Source organism: Oncorhynchus tshawytscha, linkage group LG07, assembly GCF_018296145.1.
Source record: "Oncorhynchus tshawytscha isolate Ot180627B linkage group LG07, Otsh_v2.0, whole genome shotgun sequence".
In the NCBI taxonomy this organism is placed as follows: Eukaryota; Metazoa; Chordata; class Actinopteri; order Salmoniformes; family Salmonidae; genus Oncorhynchus; species Oncorhynchus tshawytscha.
Genome location: NC_056435.1, coordinates 42383982 through 42400097, shown reverse-complemented (window position 1 = coordinate 42400097; position 16116 = coordinate 42383982). Strand labels below are relative to the sequence as shown.

The 16116-nt window shown below is 44.1% G+C and overlaps 1 protein-coding gene across 2 annotated transcripts in view; it reads right to left on the bottom strand.

The window, feature by feature from the left end:
- cdk18 (cyclin dependent kinase 18) overlaps positions 1–14484 on the bottom strand; it is a 46283-nt gene extending 31799 nt beyond the window's left edge. For both annotated transcript variants that reach the window (XM_042324438.1, XM_042324437.1), the window contains exon 1: positions 14117–14484. The gene's annotated coding sequence lies outside the window, so the exon portion shown is untranslated. The remainder of the gene's footprint in view (positions 1–14116) is intronic.
- Positions 14485–16116: the final 1632 nt, after the last annotated feature.

Genomic DNA, 16116 nt, shown 5'->3' with positions numbered 1-16116 from the left:
CCTCTGTCTGTACTTACAGTAAACACCCCTGCACAGTTATTGAATGATAATGTCTGTTTTGTCTCTACACATAACCTTTGGAAGGTATCTCAGTGAGCTAGATATCTAAAGGAAGAGTGGAGAATCAGGACATATTTAATCTGCTGCTGAGGTCAAGTTATGGTTAAGATAAATGTTATTTACATAATGTACAGTCATAGCCGCAGGAAGTAAGGGGGGGGGTCATTAAAGTAGTGCACTGGGCCTTTAATAGTCCTGTATAAGCGGAACCACACACTGACAAAACACACACGCACTACCCTCTGTAGTGCCTTGCGGTCGGAGGCAGAGCAGTTGCCATACCAGGCCATACCATACAACCAGTCAGGATGCTCTCGATGGTGCAGTGGTAGAACTTTTTGAGAATCTGAGGACCCATGCCAAATCTTCATAGTCTCCAGAGGGGGAATAGGCTTTGTCGTGCCCTCTTTACAGCCGTCTTGGTGTGTTTGGACCATGATAGTTTGTTGGTGATGTGGACACCAAGGAACTTAAAGCTCTCAATATGCTCCACTACAGCCCCGTCGATGAGAATGGGGGTGTGCTCGGTCCTCCTTTTCCTGTAGTCCACAATCATCTCCTTTGTCTTGATCATGTTGAGGGAAGAGGTTGTTATCTTGGCACCACATGGCCAGGTCTCTGACCTCCTCCCTATAGGCTGTCGCATCGTTGTCAGTAATCAGGCCTTCCACTGTTGCGTCATCGGCAAACTTAATGATGTTGGAGTAGTGCCTGGCCATGCAGTCATGAATGAACATGGAGTACAGGAGGGGGCTGAGCAAGCACCCCTGGGAGGCCTCCGTGTTGAGGATCAGCGTGGCGGATGTGTTGTTACCTACCCTTACTACCTGGGGGCGTCCCGTCACGAAGTCCAGGATCCACTTGTAGAGGGAAGTGTTTAGTCCCAGGGTCCTTAGCTTATTGATGAGCTTTGAGGGCACTATGGTGTTGAACGCTGAGCTGTAATCAATGAATAGCACTCTCATATATGTGTTCCTTCTGTGGGAAAGGGCAGTGTGGAGTGCAATAGAGATTGCCTCATCTGTGGATCTGTTGGGGCGGTATGCAAATTGGAGTGGGTCTAGTGTTTCAGGGATAATGGTGTTGATGTGAGCCATGACCAGCCTTTCAAAGCACTTCATGGCTACAGACGTGAGTGCTACGGGTTGGTAGTCATTTAGGCAAGCTACCTTAGTGTTCTTGGGCACAGGGACTATGGTGGTCTGCTTGAAACTAGAGGTCGACCAATTATGATTTTTCAACTCCGATACCGATACCAAAAAAAGCAGAGACCGATTAAAAATCGGTTGATTTTTATTTATTTATTTGTAATAATGACAATTACAACAATTCTGAATGAACACTTATTTTTAAATAATGCAAAAACAAAATGTTGAAGAAGAAAGTAAAAGTGCAATATGTGCCATGTAAAAAAGCTAACATTTAAGTTCCTTGCTCAGAACATGAGAACATATGAAAGCTGCTGGTTCCTTTTAACATGAGACTTCAATATTCCAAGGTAAGAGGTTTAGGATGTAGTTATATAGTATTTATAGGACTATTTCTCTCTATACCATTTGTATTTCATATACCTTTGACTATTGGATTTTCTGATAGGCACTTTAGTATTGCCAGTGTAACAGTATAGCTTCCGTCCCTCTCCTCACCCCTACCTGGGTTCGAACCAGGAACACGTCAACAACAGCCACCCTCGAAGCATCGTTACCCATCGCTCCACAAAAACGTTTATTATTTCAGTGAAATACGAAACCGTTCCGTATTTTATCTAACGGGTGGCATCCCTAAGTCTAAATATTGCTGTTACATTGCACAACCTTCAATGTTATGTCATAATTACATAAAATTCTGGCAAATTAGTTCGCAACAAGCCAGGCGGCCCAAACTGTTGCATATACCCTGACTCTGCGTGCAATTAAAGCAAGAAAAGTGACACAATTTCACTTGGTTAATATTGCCTGCTAACCTGGATTTATTTTAGCTAAATATGCAGGTTTAAAAATATATACTTTCTGTATTGATTTTAAGAAAGGCATAGATGTTTATGGTTAGGTACAGTCGTGCAACGATTGTGCTTTTTTCGCAAATGCGCTTTTGTTAAATCATTCCCCGTTTGGCGAAGTTGGTTGTCTTTGTTAGGAAGAAATAGTCGTCACACAGTTCGCATCGAGCTAGTTGGCCCAAACAGCTGCATATACCCTGACTCTGTTGCAAGAGAAGTGACACAATTTACCTAGTTAAAAGAAATTCATGTTAGCAGGCAATATTAACTAAATAAGCAGGTTTAAAAATGTATACTTGTGTATTGATTTTAAGAAAGGCATTGATGTTTATGGTTAGGTACACGTTGGAGCAACAACCTTTTTCGCAAATGCTCACCGCATCGATAATATGAAATGCAGGACACGCTAGATAAACTAGTAATATCATCAACCATGTGTAGTTAAACTAGTGATTATGATTGTTTTTTATAAGATAAGTTTAATGCTAACTAGCAACTTACCTTGGCTTCTTACTGCATTCGCGTAACAGGCAGGCTCCTCGTGGAGTGCAATGAGAGGCAGGTGGTTACAGTGTTGGACTAGTTAACTGTAAGGTTGCAAGATTGAATCCCCAAGCTGACAAGGTAAAAATCTGTCGCTCTGCCCCTGAACAAGGCAGTTAACCCACCGTTGCTAGGCAGTCATTGAAAATAAGAATGTGTTCTTAACTGACTTGCCTAGTTAAAAGGTGGATAAAAATTTATACAATTTTTAAAAAATGTTTGTTTTTTTTAATCGGCCAAATCGGTGTCCAAAAATACAGATTTTCGATTGATATAAAAACTTGAAATCGGCCCTAATTAAATCGGCCATTCCGATTAATCGGTCGACCTCTACTTGAAACATGTTGGTATTACAGACTCAGTCAGGGGCAGGTTGAAAATGTCAGTGAAGACACTTGTCAGTTGGTCAGCGCATGCTCGGAGTACAAGTCCTGGTAATCCGGCTGGCCCTGCGGCCTTGTGAATGTTGACCTGTTTAGAGGTCTTCCCTTTGTAGTCTGTAATAGTTTGCAAGCCCTGCCACATCTGACGAGCGTCTGAGCTGGTGGAGTGCGATTCAATCTTAGTCATGTATTGATGCTTTGCCTGATTGATGGTTCATCAGAAGGCATAGCGGAATTTCTTATAAGCGTCGGGGTTAAGTCCCGCTCATTGAAAGCTGCAGCCTGTAATCCATGGCTTCTGGTTGGGGTATGTACATACAGTCACTGTGGGGACGACGTCATCTTATGCATTTATTGATGAAGCCAGTGACTGATGCCATCGGAAGAATCCTGGAACAAATTCCAGTCTGTGCTAGCAAAACAGTCCTGTAGCTTCTGCTTCATCTGACCACTTTTTTTATTGAACGTGTCACTGGTGCTTCCTGCTTTAGTTTTTGCTTGTAAGCAGGAATCAGGAGGATAGAATTATGGTCAGATTTCCCAAATGGAGGGTAAAGGAGAGCTTTGTACACGTCTCTGTGTGTGGTCTAGAGTTTAGAGTTTTTCCCCTCTGGTTTCACATTTAACATGCTGGTAGAAATGAGGTAAAACGGATTTAAGCTTCCCTGCATTAAAGTCCCCGGCCACTAGGAGCGTTGCCTCTGGATGAGCGTTTTCCTGTTTGCTTATGGCGGTATACAGCTCATTGAGCGTGGTCTTAGTGCCAGCATCGGTTTGTGGTGGTAAATAGACAGCTACGAACAATATAGATAAACTCTTGGTAAATAGTGTGGTCTACAGCTTATCGTGAGATACTCTACCTCAGGTGAGCAAAACCTTCATTAGATGTTGTGCACCAGCTGTTGTTTACAAATATACATAGACCGCCACCCCTTGTCTTACCAGAGGCAGCTGTTCTATCCTGCCGATACAGAATAAAAACCTGCCAGCTGTATGTTATTCATGTCGTCGTTCAGCCACGACTCGGTGAAACATAAGATATTACAGTTTTTTATGTCCTGTTGGTAGGATTATACGTGATCGTAGTTTGTCTATTTTATTATCCAATGATTGTACGTTGGCTAATAGGACCAATGGTTAAAGGCAGATTACCCACTCGCCTTCAGATCCTTACAAGGCACCCCGACCTACGTCCCCGATATCTCAGTCTCTTTCTCCTGCGAATGACAGGGATGAGGGCCTTTTCGGGTGTGTGAAGAAAATTTGTGGCCAACTCTTCCAGTACGCGGTGAGTAATCGCTGTCTTGATATCTCGAAGCTCTTTTCGGTTATTAGAGACGGTGGCAGAAACATCATGTACAAAATCAGTTACAAATACTGTGAAAAAAAAACACACACAATAGCACAATTGGTTAGGGGACCATAAAACGGCAGCCATCTCCTCCGGCGCCATTAATACTAGTCCCGTGCGAATCTGCATCCCTGTGTTTTGAGAAAAATGTCTGAGTTTGACAGGTGTTGGTCACAGTTTGAGCACGAAAACAATAACTGATTCGATAAATTGAACGTTCTGAGCATAGCCTATATATTGTTGTATGTCCTACGTGGATTTGATCAGCCGTCTCCTGTTGCTTTACCACAGTTGTTGGCTAATGGTAGCTAGCTACTGTACTGTAGTTCGATCAATGATCCTGGACCCCTGTCAACTACTCGTTGTTTGGAGGCGTGGAAAGAAGGCCACAACAACATTCTCTCTTTGGGCGTTTTATTACCAACTTGTAAATAATATAATGCACTAGACCAACTAGCTCCAACACAAGAACTAGCTTGGTTCCATGATGGGGAAATATGTCAAGACACTTAAACCGGTGCGCAACAAATATACCTGAATAACTCTTACATGATTGGCTGGTAAGCCATCACTCATACAATAACTATGTAGGCGGGATCTTCACTTACAACACCACCCCCCTCCAGCAGTGCAGAGTCCCTTGGGCACCCACAATAACTAACAATTTTCCCCACTATGAACAAACATACTGGTAAAAGTTAAATGCAAAGTTAAATGCATTTCAAACATTTGAGTGTCATCAGTAGTAACAGCAAACAAGGTAAGTACCTCTTTTCTCTCTTTTTTTTACTGAACAAGTGACTACCTTGTTCAGTAAACTAAAGGTGAGTGTTAATGTCCTTTTCACAACTTCACTTTTCAGGATGACTGTAACAGTTCCCTTTCACTGAAAAACATCAGTAACTAGAGTCAATATTTGCTTGTTTGCTTGTTTTTTTCCAATGTGTCAGTCCTGATAACAAGTGGACTACTCGCCCTCTGCGTTTTATTCTTGGCTGATGGTGTTTGTGTTTTCTTCAGCACGCAGCGACTGCGTGCAGCCGGTCAGAGCTTTTTCTTTTTGAAGTTTGTCCCTCCTCACAGTCATTTTCACTCTGTTCCACAGCTGTGGAAATTGGGTCTTGGTTGTCAGGGGTGTCTAGGCTTTGTGTGGGTTCAGTTGAGGTACTCTGGTGTTGTATGGTGACCTGATGTCTGAGTCGTTTCATCCATCCTGGGACCACCTCCCCAGTGTATGGAGACAGGTGGTCATGTTGGAGGACCTTCTTTCCTCGCAGACCACTGATTTCGTACAGGACTGGTCCAAAACATGCACCGATGACAAAGGGGCCTTTCCTTCCTTTTGCTGTGCTCTCTGTACCTTGGTCTGGGAGTGGGTAGGCCTCAACCCAGCGTGCAAATTGATCAACCCCATTAACTTAGACTGGGATCTGAAGGCTTGGGCCTCGGATAGCAGCTCGCCCTATTCTCGGGACTTGTTCATGGTGGTGAGGTCTGGAGTTGGGCGTCTGTCTAGAGTTCTGGATGGGGTGGGGCTAGGAGACCTTGAGCATTGTCTTCTGAAATGCCCCTCCCGACACTGGAAGCAGGTGGTTTTGGCACCTTTGTTTGGACTTGGGGACTGGAACGTGACTCCGCCTTGGCCGGACCTCCTTCTCCCCCGCTCAGTAGACAGCTCTAGGTAGCTGATGGGGCCGGACATGACAGACTTAGGGGGTGCAGGGGGGGTGTTCGAGGCTTCTCAGCTCCACCCGTAACATTTTAATTTCTTCCAGTAGAAACTCAAACTTATGTGGGCCCTTGAACCATGTATGTCACTGGTTGTTTGTCTGAGTCAGACCACGATAGGCTTCGAGCCCTGTGCCTTGATTTGCTGTCACGACCAACAGTTGCCTTTAAGTTGTGCTCATGCACCTCCACGAGTTGCTGTGCTTGAGCCAGGGTCACAGTTTATCACCTGGTATGCCACCTTTTGTTTTTTGAGTCCATTAAGGAAAGCGTCAGCGGCAAGCTGATCCTGAGGCACCAAGCTAACCCCAGGATAGGCAAGAGAAACCAGGCAATTGACCTCCTCTGCAAACTCAGCAGATGTCTCCATACCCTGCCTAATCTCCCCCAGTTTCCTCCTCACAGTCGTGGGTGGTTCCTTCTGACCAAACCTGGTCTGCAGGTGCGTGACCAGCTGGTCGTTGTCCTCCCTAACGTACTGTGGGAGGGAGCACACAAAACAGATGGAATGACCCCTCAGGCACTCGTGCAGCCTGTCAAGTTTCTCTGAGTTCCAGTAGTATTTCAGTGCTAGACATTCAAAAGGAATCATGAATGACCCCCAATCCTCCTTCCCCTCAAACATAGCCAACTTGGTCTTCAGGCCATCACCTTCATAGAAGCGGCCCTCCTTATTAAAGTCAGTACTCATTGGGGTGCTGTGCATGGGCCTGTGCCTCTCCTCTGTGTTTCCTTCCCCTAGAGGATGACTGGCCATGGAAGATCTGGACGTGGGTCTATTGGCAGTTTCATGGGTGTGTCCAGATATGTCATGTTCGAAGGCCATGGGAGAATTCTATACAAGCCTACAATCAGTTTCCCTCGGTCTGACTGGGTGGTTGGGGGACCTGAGCTGTGGACATACTGGTCAATGACATGAAGTTCTGCTGCAAAGGGTGAAGTGTTTGATGGGGCCCCATTGAAAGAGACCAGATGCAGAACCATGATAAGTGAGCAGAGCGGAGCAGACTCACATGAGCTTAGGATGACGTCTATCTTCCTGTCGATTCTCTTCTCTGATTTGTCGCTTAGCTGCCGCAAAGTAGGAGAACAGCACATGCCTTTAAAATTACACTGTGATTATGAAAAATACTGTATATTCTGAGCTAGAAAATGAAAAACTATATCTGTATCCTGATGCACTGGCTCCATGCACTGACAGCGTCCTGCCACAGTGTATCACTTTCCAAAGTTGAAATGGTCCTCCTCAAGATGCAACATCTTATCAGGTAGGAAGGTAAGAACCAGATGCAGACCACATCGAATAAACAATAGTGTAATATTCCAACAGGGGCAGGCAATAGACAGGTCAATGCAGGCAGGGGTCAGTAAACCAGAGGTGTGGAAACGGTACCGGGTAGAAGGCAGGCTCAGAGTCAGGGTAAGGCAGAGGTCGGTAATCCAGAGGGGGGGCACAGGTACAGGTTGGCAGGCAGGCTCAGGGGCAGGCAGAGTGGTCAGGCATGCGGGCTCGGAGTCAGGACAGGCAAGGGTCAAAACCAGGAGGGTGAGAAAAGAGAGTATGGTAAAAACAGGAGCTGAGACACAAAATGCTGGTTGACTTGAACAAACAAGACGAACTGGCAACAGACGAACAGAGAGCACAAGTATAAACACACAGTGGATAATGGGGAAAATGGGCGACACCTGGAGGGGGGTGAATACAATGACAAAAACAGGTGAAACAGATCAGGGTGTGACAGTACCCCCTCTCTAGGGGTGCCACCTGGTGTCCTACCTGGGCGCATACCTGGTTGACCGGGGTGTCAGTGCTGAAAGTCCGCAATGAGGCCTGGGTCCAGGATGTTCCTGGCGGAACCCAGGACCTCTCCTCCGGGACATAACCCTCCCAGTCAACCAGGTAATAGAATCCCCTGCCCCGAGGTCGAACCTTCAGTAGACTCCTCACTGTGTAAGCCAGTTGGCCGTTGATGAGACGGGGGAGAGTAGTGGGCATGGAAAGGGGAGACAAAGGGCTGTGAGATATGGGTTTGACTCTGGACACATGAAAGGTGGGATGTATACGAAGGGTACCGGGCAACAGAAGACGAACAGCAGAGGGGCTAATGATCTTGGGAATGGGGAACGGGCCGATAAACCGGGGGGACAGTTTGCAGGATTTCCACCCGGAGGGGCAGATCCCGGGTGGATAGCCATGCCTTCTGCCCGAGACAATACTGGGGAGCTGGGGTCCGATGGCGATCCACTTGTCGTCGATACTTGGAGGTGGTCTTGAGGAGTGCCGACCGGGCTTTCCTCCATGTACGATGACAAAGGCGGACAAACATCTGGGCAGAAGGTATGCCGACTTCCTCTTGCTCAGGGAAGAGCGGGGGCTGATACCCCAGGGAACACTCAAACGGTGATAGGCCCATGGCAGAGCAGGGAAGGGTGATGCAGGCATATTCCACCCACACCAGCTGCTGGCTCCAGGTGGTGGGATTGGAGGAGAACAGGCAGCACAGGGTGGTCTTGAGGTCCTGGTTGGCTCGCTCCGACTGGCTGTTAGACTGGCGGTAGAACCCGGAAGACAGGCTGGCCGACAACCCAATGAGGGTGTAGAACGCCTTCCAGAACCGGGATGAGAACTGAGGGCCGCATTCGGAGACCATGCCCATGGGCCCGGAAGATGTGCTGCACCATGAGCTGGGCCGTCTCCTTGGCAGAGGGTAACTTGGGGAAAGGAATGAAGTGGACGGCCTTGGAAAAGCGATCCGCCACGGCCAAGATGGCGGTGTTGCCATCAGAATGGGGGGGGGGGCCCTACTTATAGAGTGTCCAACCAACACTCTAATATCCACGAGAATGGAGAGGGGCTGAGTGGGGATGTTCAGCTCGGAAGCCAGCATGGCATTCAAAAAGCTCTCATCGGCCCCGGAGTGATTTGGACTGGTTTCCCCACAGCAGAATGACATGAAAAATGGTGCGAGTAAGGGAAGGAAAAGAGTTCCCCATATGGCCACCAGAGTACTCGCTCTTATCGGTGAGCCTGGTCTTTTTTCCAGGCACGAGGACACAAAATTACCAAAAGCCCCGCAATACAGACAGCTCCTTGTTCTGATCCGGTGTTGCCGTTCCGCTGGCGACAGCCCAGCCCTGCTTATTTGCCTGGGCCTGGGAAACAGTGCCTTGGCCATCCTCGGTGACTCTCGAGGAAGGTCGGGAAATCTCGGGTGCTCTCGGTCATGGGACCGTCGGGGACTTCCTGGATGACTCGGAGGCGAGGTGGAATCCCTGGACGTGCTAGTGAAATCGAATTTCCTCTCCATCCGTCGTTCCCACAATCACGAATCAATGCGGATGGTCAAACCGATGAGGGGGTCAAAATCTTTCCGTTTTGTCACCAAAGCCCCATATACTACCCACCCCCGTGACCTGTACGCTCTCGTTGGCTGGTCCTCGCTACATATTCGTCACCAAACCCACTGGCTCCAGGTAATCTATAAGTCTTTGCTAGGTAAAGCTCCGCCTTATCTCAGCTCACTGGTCACCATAGCAACACCCACTGGCAGCACATGCTCCAGTAGGTATATTTCACTGGTCAAAGCCAACACCTCTTTTGGCCGCCTTTTCTTCCAGTTCTCTGCTGCCAATGAATGGAACGAATTGCAAAAAATCACTCAAGTTGGAGACTTATATCTCCCTCACTAACTTCAAGCGTCAGCTGTCAAAGCAGCTTACCGATCGCTGCAGCTGTACACAGTCCATCTGTAAATAGCCCATCCAACCAACTACCTACCTCATCCCTTATATTTGTTTTTCTGCTCTTTTGCACACCAGTATTTCTACGTGCACATCCTCATCTGCACATATCACTCCAGTGTTTTAAATTCTGAATTGTAATTACGTCACCACTATGGCCTATTTATTGCCTTACCTCCTTATTTCATTTGCACACAATGTATACTGATTGTTTAAAAATTACACTTAACCCTACAGCCCTGGCATCATACACACTACACTAACTCACTAACATGGAGTAAGTACACACCTTAATGCAATAACAGGATAACACAGGTAAATTCAATCACTCAACACATGACACACATCTCGGCCCTGCCTGGTGTGTTCCTTGTTCTTCATGATGCTCTCTGCGCTTTTAACGGACCTCTGAGACTATCACAGTGCAGGTGCATTTATACGGAGACTTGATTACACACACGTGGATTGTATTTATCATCATTAGTAATTCAGGTCAACATTGGATCATTCAGAGATCCTCACTGAACTTCTGGAGAGAGTTTGCTGCACTGAAAGTAAAGGGGCTGAATAATTTTGCACGCCCAATTTTTCAGTTTTTGATTTGTTAAAAAAGTTTGAAATATCCAATAAATGTCTTTCCACTTCATGATTGTGTCCCACTTGTTGTTGATTCTTCACAAAAAAATACAGTTTTATATCTTTATGTTTGAAGCCTGAAATGTGGCAAAAGGTCGCAAAGTTCAAGGGGGGCGAATACTTTCGCAAGGCACTGTATATATATATATAAGGCCAGAAAGGTTGATGCTGACCTTTTGCCCACACATCCGTGCCTCAGAGAGCAGAAAATCACCACTACTCATATCATGGTCGATGAGTGACCGCCACTACAGGTCTCAGGGCTAAGACGATTGAGCGTAAGCTGGCAGAAACAAGCAGACCCCTTCTACATGAGGTACAGAGGAATGTGTCTTATCGTCTCTGTGAGGCAGTGTATCTTTACCAAGGAAAATGGCTTTTACATTGTGTCAACTAAAGACGCAAACAGAAGCTACGGTCAAACTAAGAGTATCAAAGTGTCCTCAGCCAAATAAATATATATTTTCTCAAGAACAGTTGTCTTCTCTCTTCCCTTCCACAGTATTGTATTTCTCTCCTACGTAATGAAAAACAACTACTGAAATACTAGACAAAACATATTTTGTGCAGTAGTGGCTATGTAGAGACTTGTAGGGATTGTGTAGTTTATGCACTACTCAGATACACAATTAAAGGTTTGTGTTCAGTAGTAAAACAGTGTTTCCAGTAGTAAAGTAGTACTCAGGTAGAGATTTTAACTACTTGATGTTGGTTGTAAATAAGAATTAAAAACACTAACTCTTTAGTACACACAGGCTTGTCAATAGTAATCAGGTAATTATTTTACTAGTTGATGTTGGTAGTAAATAAGCAGTCACTACAGCAGAAGAAGACAAAACAGGAAGTAGATAGTTGTTGTTAGCTAGCTAGTATGTGTTTTTCTATCCAAATGTACAGTATGTTCATATTGGTGTACTTACCCATCCTACTTAGTACTTTTGACCTGTTCCCAAGGAAGCACTCGACATAAGACTAGAGGCCGTTGTTTGTAAGAATAACATTGTTTATCAAATGTTTTTCTGTGTATGTGACCTCTGTTAGCAGATGATTGATAATGGCTTATTAAAATGGTTGTCTCTTGTGCTTGTCTTTGTTTTCTAAAAAGTTATGTGGTGGAGAAATGTGGCTGCAACAAAAAAGAGGATCTGAATATATATTGAACAATAATATAAACGCAACATGTAAAGTGTTGGTCCCATGTTTCATGAGCTGAAATGAAAGATCCCAAGGGTGCTGAGGAATATTTTTGTCTGTAATAAAGCCCTTTTTTGAAGAGGAACTCATTCTGATTGGGTGGGCCTGGCTCCCCAGTGGGTGGGCCTGTGCCCTCCAAGGCCCACACATGGCTGCACCCCTGCCCAGTCATGTGAAATCCATAGATTAGGGCCTAATTAATTTAAATTGACTGATTTCCTTATAAGAACTGCAACTAAGTCATATCTTTGAAATTGTTGCATGTTGCGTTTAGATTTTTATATAGTATAGTTAAGTCAAAGCTGAATGAAGACAAAGCCTCAAAGGGATTAACAAAAGTATACATGTCATTTTATAATTAATTTCATTTAAAAAAATGCAAGTACGTTTGTATAAGCATACTAGTTCTTGTTTGATGATATAACTACAGTTAGAAACTTAAGGAAATAACATGTGCACTACTCTAGTCCCTCAGTCTTCATGATAGTGTACACATTTTTTATTTATTTAACCTTTATTTGAATTATGGTAATGAAACAACATAATGCAAACAGTGCTGATAAAGGCTGTTCGAGTTATTAATAGTTGTCTGTCTGTTTATCTCAGTCTGTCTCCCTCTGCCCTGCTGACAGTCTGCTGCCACAGAGCTTCCACACAACACACTGATGAATATTCAAAATATATATTTTTTTTAAAGAAAAAAAAGGGAGGTTCTATGTTGATTAGGTGATGCATAATTGCGATAATCCCAGTCGGTATTAGAAAACAACCTGTTGTTACCTAGGTTACCCCATTGGCTCACAACAAATAGTTTACATTTTCAAAAGCAATTTTGTTGTTGTCTGCTTGTTTTAGTCAAATACAAAACAACATTTAAGAAAAGTACAATATGTCTAATAGACTGTTAAGGATTAACGCACATGTGTGTCAATCTAAGGGTGTGTTTGTAAATTTACTCTGGCTATCTACTCTGATTTCAGAGCACTCTAGTCTGAGTGTGCCAGAGCGCAGAATAACTGGCAACACTTTCCATGACATAGACTGACCAGGTGAATTCAGGTGAATCCAGGTGAAAGCTGTGATCCCTTATTGAGGTCACTTGTTAAATCCACTTCAAATCAGTGTACATGAAGGGAAGGAGACAGGTTAAAGAAGGATTTGTAAACCTTGAGACAATTGAGATATGGATTGTGTATGTGTGCAAGAAAAAAAGGGCAAGAAAAATGGGCAAGAAAAAAGATTTTAGTGTCTTTGAATAGGGTATGGTAGTAGGTACAACTCAATATTAGGAAGTGTTCTGCAACAGGGTGATTAAATTAAGATCCTACACCTGTACACACACCTTTACGCTCCCTGTTTCTTTCTCAGTGATTCCATCTTCACTCTCATTGTGAGACCGTGTTTTTAACTAGCTCTTAAACAGCTATCTTTAGCCTAGTGTCTTTGGAGAACCAAGCTGGCAATTATTTAAAAAATATATATAATAATTATAATAAAATAAATTGTGCAAGAGTGCCAGAGGTGAATATGTGTCACTGCAAAGGACACAGGGCAAGGCCTTACCGAGCCAGGGTTGGCAGATCTGTAGAAACCTCAAGCTAAAACTTTTAATTTAAATATAGCATTTGGGATTTGAGATCAAATGTAGCGACACTACAGAATGTCACCTTTTATTTGAGTGTATTCTCATATTTGATCATATCCCCAAGACATGCTACGTTAATGTGTGTGTTACCGTGATTACTTGTTAGATATTGCTGCACTGTTGGAACACGCATTTCGCTACACCTGCAATAACATCTGCTAAACACGTGTATGTGACCAATACAATTTGATTTGATTATGGATAATCATGAATGAATCGTGACTATTGATGAGTGAGAAAAGAACACCGGCACATTAACCTCCGCTGTTATTGGTAATGGTGAGAGATTAGCATTTTTTTAGGAGGGGGGTGTATGACACACACAGAGAGAGACACAGACACACAAAGATTAGCAGGCATACTTTTTGAGGGGGGGGGGTATGATCTTTCTGCCTGTGTCATTTTCTCACTCATTCAATTTTCACGATTTATTCCTCAATATCCATAATCATGGAGGCATTTCACATTAATATAGAGGTGTTCAGAAACATATTTTCTTATTAACAATTTACCATTCTCTTCTATTGGACACAACAATGTGAGACAAACCAAAACAAACTGAAAAATGCATCCAACAAGTTTGTAGATTCACACGTTTGGTGTAGTCATTGCGTGCTAGGAATATGGGTACAACAAAGATTTGATTACTTTAATACACTGTCCAAATGCCTATGACACCTTCAAATGGGGGGACTATATACATAAAGTGCTTCCATTTGCAAACGGTAAAACAGATAGGTATGAAAGATAGAGAGAAAGCGATACAGACAACGTGAGAAGTAACGTTACACACCGCTGCAGAGAGGGAGAGAGAGAGCAGCTGCAGTTGTACTTACAGGGGAGAAGAGGTCGCCCGCGAAGGGAAACAGAAGCCTCTCTCCTTCTGTTTACGGTATCCAGAGATTTCCCAGGTGTGTGTGTAAAAGTGTAATTCTGTGTTTTAGGCAGATAATCCAGAGCTGCAGGAATGTTATTCCGATGGTAGCAGGCAGAACACAAGCAAGAGAGAGAAATAGAAAGAGCGTAGTAGCAAGAGACAACCACTCCAATCTCCCCCTCTGACAGCGCAGGACTCAGCCACTCCGTCCGCCTGCATGCAATGACCTGCTGACTGAAAAATAATAAACAGAAAAAAACAGAAGCTAACTCGAGATTATGAGAAGAGAGGGAACGCTACAGAAGAGTGTTATCGTCAATCTCTCTCTCCGCCCCCTACCGCATTCACCCCGCCCTCATTGTTATAGCAACGGCCAATCACAGCTCAGCATCGCACAAGCGTTCCACAGCCTGCTCTGCAGTGTTGACATGATTCTCACTTTAACCAGCTAATGCAGGACAGCCATTTTTTGGAAACAGGTTGAAGCAACTGAACAAATCAAATTGTATTTGTCACACGCTCCGAATAAAACCAGTGTAGACCGTACAGTGAAATGCTTACTTTACAAGCCCTCAACCAACAATCCAGTTTTAAGAAAATACAAAAAAATGAAGAGATAAGTACAACAAATAATTAAAGAGCAGCAGTAAATAACAATAGCGGGGCTATATACAGGGGTTACCCGTACAGAGTCAGTGTGTCAAATTGCAGGGGCACCGGTGTCAAGGTCATTTATGTAATTATGTACATGTAGGTAGAGTTATTAAAGTGGCTATGCATAGATAATAACAGAGAGTAGCAGCAGCCATTTGATTAGCTGTTCAGGAGTCTTATGGCTTGAGGGTAGAAGCTGTTTTGAAGCCTCTGTGACCTAGACTTGGCGCTCCGGTACCGCTTGCCGTGCAGTAGCAGAGAGAACAGTCTATGACTAGGGTGGCTGGAGTCTTTGACAATTTTTAGGGCCTTCCTCTGACACAGCCTGGTATAGAGGTCCTGGATGGCAGGACGCTTGGCCCCGGTGATGTACTGGGCCGTACGCACTACCCTCTGTAGTGCCTTGCAGTTGGAGGCCGAGCAGTTTCCATACCAGGCAGTGATGCAACCCGTCAGGATGCTCTCGACAATCATCTCCTTTACAGCAGTTATGAGAACAACACATGCACCTTTTAGTCTCGTAAACCCGACCCAAGGCAAAAGCAGTGAATACCCAGCAAACCGGGAACATTCCCAGAACATTAGCTAAGATTCCCATTAAGTTCTAGCCTAGGGTTTTATCTTGAGAAAATGTTTTGACAAAATATATTTGTTTATCAAAAATGTTTGAGATTAAATATCCTTGGAATGTTCTCCTAACATTCACTAAAATGTTGTCCACAACATCTGTAACAACCACCAAAGAACATTCCCCAAATGTTTGTATGTTTGCATAAAACATGTGCCTGATGTTGCAAGAATGTTCCTGTAACACATTTAATCTGTTATTTTAAGTCCACGAATGTTTCATTCGGTTGTGGGAACAGTCTGGTGGGAACATTGTGGAGACATCACAAAAGATATGTTCCCAAAACACAAAAACTGTCAGGTTGTGCAGAAGATTCTACAATGTCTCTTTTAGAGTGCAAAAAACATTCATCTGATGTTACAAAAATGTCTCCATAACACATTTTGTCTTCTTTAGAGGTTCCCAGAATGTTTCATTAGTTTGTGGGAACATAGGGTTAACATGACTTGAAATACGTTCCCAAAATGCTAAAACTGTCCAGTTGCGCTGATGTTCAGAAAATGTTTGTATCAAGGTGCACATAAGTATAGTGTTCACGGTAAGGTTGTTGTATTCAGTGCATGTGACAAATAACATTTGATTGGATTCCTTTGATATTTCAAGAATGATAACATAACATCCTTTATCAGTCCTTTAAAGGTTCCCAGAACATGTAAATACAGTGCATTCGGAAAGCA